Source organism: Loxodonta africana, chromosome 1, assembly GCF_030014295.1.
Source record: "Loxodonta africana isolate mLoxAfr1 chromosome 1, mLoxAfr1.hap2, whole genome shotgun sequence".
Classification (NCBI taxonomy): domain Eukaryota; kingdom Metazoa; phylum Chordata; class Mammalia; order Proboscidea; family Elephantidae; genus Loxodonta; species Loxodonta africana.
The window spans coordinates 75,517,381-75,522,701 of NC_087342.1; the positions used below are offsets into that span (position 1 = coordinate 75,517,381).

The following is a 5,321-nucleotide window of genomic DNA, read 5'->3' on the forward strand; positions in this document are numbered from 1 at the left end:
ACGACCCTCGGATAGCAGAAAACTGGGCACAGCCCGACACCCACACCCTCTGCTCCTCGGTCTCTCTCGCTAGTGCCGAGGCACAAATTGCCGAGGGCCTACTGAAACCAGCCCTTCGTACTATTTCCTAAGGGTTCACGTTCAGTCATCGGGAGATGAAGATCATTGCGTCTTGCACCAGCAGAGAAATGAGATCAGAATTTATCAAGAAATTTCTTGAAACTTGCCCGTGATTTTCCTGGTACTTGGAAAGGAGTTGGGACCCTGGGAGTAGCATTTGCTTGACTATGATTTCTCGAGTTTTGATACTGCTGATTATAAGAATGGGAAAGTACAAGGGGAAATAATATTTCTCAACCTGAAAATATCCTGAAGGAAAGCACATATTTCCTATCAATCAATTACAAACGGGAAAGCAATGTAGAGAAGCGAGTTTCCGTAGTGTAGTGGTTATCACGTTCGCCTAACACGCGAAAGGTCCCCGGTTCGAACCGGGCGGAAACAAACTGGGCGTTGCATTTGTGAGTTCCGAATTTCACTGCACAAACTCTTAATCGGAACATGCTTCAACGAATCCCCTAACCTCCGCTTTCCTTTTGTAGCACCTGACTTTAAATTAAAACAATAATGTACTTGACTTGCCTCCTCGCCCGCCCCCGGACGCTTGTCAGGTTTTCCATTTCCCACTGGGTTACAAAAGTTTCTGCACCCGGTAGAAAAGCGAGGTCTCCATCGTTCTCTGGCACAGGATTCAAAGTGAAGAGTCCTGAGAAAATAGAGTGGCTGCTGTGTACAAAAAAAAAAAAAAAAGTTGCTGTCCGGTCACTTGCGACTCACAGAGAAATATGGGACTCAGCATAAAAAAAAAGGGCCCCATTAATTTTCCTACAGTAGATCTTAGACTCGAACTGCTGACATTTCAGATAACAACCAAGCTGTTAAGCAAATCGCCACCAAGGCTCTGTACATGAAATAAAACAAATTAAAAAAAAAAAAAGCCCATTGCCACGGAATCAATTCTGACTCATAGCAACCCCATACAACCGGGTAGAAATGCCCCCACAGAGTTTCCAAGGAGCACCTGGTGGATTTGAACTGCCAACCTTTTGCTTAGCAGTCATAGCACCTTACTACACCACCAGGTTTTCCAGACATGAAATTGAAATAAATAAATAAATAATAGGGGGTCTTAAAGGTATGTACGTGCTTGGCCAAAAGTAGTGAGGCTGAAGCAGGCTGCATAGACTAAAATCTATTTTTATTTTCAAGTTTGGTAAGCGGTCGTAGTTAATGCTGGAAACCACTATGTGTGAGTGTTTGTTAAAATCAGTATGGAAAGTTCCAGAAAGGAATAACAGTACAAGCTGAAACTCATTATTTTCATTGTTTCCGTACCTAGGGGTGGACTGTTCCATGAAGGGTACTGTATCTTAACCAACAAAGAACTGTGCCACAGGGAAGTTATGCTCTCACAAAGGAGCTTATTGTAATTTCCTTTTGACTGCCCTCAGAACCTGTTGAAAGTCACCAAACCAAGAACAGATGTTGCCAGGCTGTTCCCAAGGAAATGGAATCTAGCCAACAAAGATTCCTTAAATCAATCATGTATCCCCATAGGTGATGTTTCCCACCTTTGACAATCATGTAACTTTTCTTAATTTACTTCCTTCTGTAACAGTATATTGGAGACTCCTTGACTGTGAATCAGTGGCTTCTGCTAGTCTCTTGTGCCCAGTACACACTGGCAAAGTCCTCGTGGCAATGATCATCTTTGTCCTTGTCCTTGCTTAATAAAAATCTCTTTAGATTACATTTGACTGTGGGGTCAGTTTCTCCTATGACAGACGAGATGGTGGCTGTCAAGGGAGTGAGAAATAGTCACAGTCTGGATATATTTTGAAGATAGAAGAAAAATTCCTGACATACTGGGTGTGAGGTATGAGAGAAAGAGTAAAATAAATGATGACTTCGAGGAATTTTTTGCCTCAAAGACTAGAAGAACTGAGCTGTCATTAACTGAAATGCTGAAGCTTGGATGCAGTAGGATTATTAGAGAAAAGTGGGAGTTCAGTTTTAGACTTGCTAACTTTTAGATGCCTAGTACAAAACATCCAAGTGGCAATGCCAAGGAAATCAGTTGTATATACAAGACATAAGGTTAATGGAGTGGTCTAGACTGCAGATACAAATTTGTGAGTTGCAGGCATATAAACCAAAAAGCCAAACCCATTATGATCAAGAAGTTAAGGGCTCAGCTGCTAGCCGAAAAGTCACCAGTTCAAACCCACCACCCACTCCATGAGTGAAAGATGTGGCAGTCTGCTTCTTTAAAGATCATAGCCTTAGAAACCCTATGGGGCAGCTCTACTGTGTCCTATAAGGTTACTAGGAGATGATGTAGGCATACAGATGATTTAAGCTATGAGAATGGGTGAGATTCCCAGGGAGTGAGTATATATAAATTACAGGTTTGAGGACCAACCTGTGGGACTTTCTAATATAGAATGGGTGAGGAGAGGCGAAAGAAACAAAGGATATTGAGAAGGTTGAGCCAGTGAGGTAGAAAGATAGTCAGGACAGTAGTGTTTTGGAAGACAAATTTAAAAAAAAGAAAAAAACTTTTAAGACAGTAAGTATGTTTATTGACACTGAGAAGTTGTCTTAATTTCTTAGTGCTGCTGTAACTGAAATACCACAAGTGGTTTTCTTTAAGGAATAGAAATTTATTTTCTCACAGTTTAAGAAGCTGGAAGTCCAAATTCAGGGCACTACTGTAGGGGAATGCTCTCTCCCTCTTAGCCCTGGGAAAAAATCTTTCTCTTCGTTTCTATACCCCCAGAGTTCCTGGTTCCTTAGTAATCATCAGGTGTGTTTCTCTCTTCCTCAGTTTGTGCTCTCTTATCTCAGTGCCAGTCTGTTCTTTTTCTATCTCAAAAGTGATTAAATTTAAGACATACCCTACACTGATATGGCCTCATTAACATAAAAATAAAACTGATTCCAAAATGGGATTAAATCTCCAGGTACGGAGGTTTAGATTCTATCACATATTTTGGGGAGACATAATTGAATCCGTAACTGAAGTCAAGGAAGATAAGGTCTTGAAAAAGTGAGAAGAATTCATTAGTAATCTTGACAAGGAGATTCCATGAACTGATGGTGTAAAAAAAAAAAAAAAAAAAAAAAAAAACCAGAATGTAGTGGATTTAAAAACACAAGGAGAGGAATTGGAGACAGTAAATCTGGATAACCCTTTAGAAGTGATTTTTATAAGGCCATCTGAGAAACAGGGTAGTACCTAGAGGGGTATGTTGGGTCAAGAGAAACCCTTTTAAGACAGGAGACAAATAGCATATTTGAATGTTCCTGGAAATAATACAATAGGCACAAATTGAGAGGTTTCACACATTTAGTCTGACTTTGGCACACTTCTAGGTAATGGTAATCCAGAAAAAAAAAAAAATCTGACTTTGCGGACAAATATTATGGTGAAGGCCAACTGGTAGACAAAATTTTAAAAAAGAAAAATATGCATTAAGTCTGACTGCGATTATTTTAACAGCTCAAAGTATCAATTTCAACATTATGAAAGGGCAGTGCAAGGGATGAGTTGTGAGTCACAAAAAAATCAGATAGAGAAAGTGCTTGAGGGCCACATGGTAGACAGTGCGCTGGACACTGAAAAAGGGACAAGGAGAATGGGATGCTCTTATGGACAGCGGCCATCAGGCGCACACCCCATCCCCAAGACCATCCTCACTCCTAGCCTGGTTTTCTTCACTAAGATTTCTGTCTTAAGGCTTAATGTCACTTGTTCCAGAAAACCGTTTTTTCTCGCCCCACCCCCCTTTAGAGGGGGGTGAAGGGGGTATAGTCGCCATTACTGTGGATTAAGGAAATAAAGTCGAAGTTGGATCCAGAATTGGTGTCACAGAGGTTATTTTCAAACTGCAGCTAAGTATACCGCAAGGTTTTTTTTAAAAAAAAATAAGCTCCTTTGGCCCGTACGGAGATCGAACCCGCGACCTTGGCGTTATTAGCACCACGATCTAACCAACTGAGATAACCGGACGCTTGAACAAGAGATTCTTTCTTATTTGAAAAGATCGCAGATTGCTCACTCCCTCGCCATCCATCCAAAGGATACTCACTTTTACACAATGTTAACCAGGACCAAATGACACTGTGTTGAAACTTCTCTTTAGGTTTTCCGTTTTCCCTTTCCTCACTCCCGCAAAAAGAAAAAGGAACAAAAACTCTACCTCCAGCAGAAATGAATTCCTCCTCCTATGGAAAATAAGACGTTCTGGAGCTCGTCGATTTCGTCCCGACAGAAACATTCGCTTGAGAGGGCTCCCCCATCCTACCCCAGGAAGCCTTTGAAAAGGATGCAGACACCTCCGGGAGGGATCTGGTGGATTTGGTCCCCGCTCAGGGCGTGAGGATTTCTTTCCACACGGGAAGGAACATCCCCCGTGGATCTGACCAGCGTCTCCCTGTATCCTGTGGTGATGCCCCTTCTTTGTGTTCTGTGAAAACGCCCTGCCCCGTGGATCTCTGTCGGTCCATTTTGCGATTTTATTGTCATTAACTCCCTATGTTCCTCTTTCCTTTCCTGGAGGACGACGACTGTGTCAACTCATTCTTTCGTCCTCTGGTAGCCCCTGTGCCCGCACAGCACAGTGGTTGACTCAATAATTGAAGTTCACGAACGGGAAAAAGCGTACAGAAAATCATGTTTGCTGATGATCAAGTCCTAGAAAAATTAAAAGGCTCTAGATTTTGCTAACCTGAACATACATTCTTTCAATAACTACCTGCAATATTCAAACAGTGGAGTTCAAGACGCTCAGATTACTTCGGAGGTGTCAAGCTGCTCTCTCTGTCCCAAGCACCCCCAGAATAAAAGGGACTCTGAGACGAAGAAGCACAGACATCATCACCATCTCCCACTGCTCTGGGGACAACTGCCATCTCTAAACTCAACACAAAGTGTGTGGGTCCGCCATACCAAGTGATGCTTAAGGAAGAACCTGGAAAAAGGCAGCTAGCTTCTAGCTAACCAAAAGAAGAAAAGAAATGTTAGGGGAAGGTAGAGAAAAGGGAGGGTACAAGAAAGAAAAGAAAAATATATCAGAGTTTTCATTCTCAGCCAGTAAATCAAATAAGTGGTACAAGAAAACTGCAGACACAATTCAAAGAATTAGGCATGTGTGAAGCAAAATCTAAGTATGTTTGTCATCCCAGAGATGGACAATATACAGTTCAGCCTAGGAAACCACCCCATCCCCATGCATCTGGCCCTACAGCTTCACATTCCC

At 42.0% G+C, this 5,321-nt stretch overlaps 1 non-coding gene across 1 annotated transcript; it reads left to right on the forward strand.

The window, feature by feature from the left end:
• Nucleotides 1-432: 432 nt before the first annotated feature.
• Nucleotides 433-504, forward strand: TRNAV-AAC (transfer RNA valine (anticodon AAC)). The gene has a single exon. It is a non-coding gene; the product is annotated as a tRNA-Val (tRNA).
• The last annotated feature ends 4,817 nt before the right edge of the window (nt 505-5,321 follow it).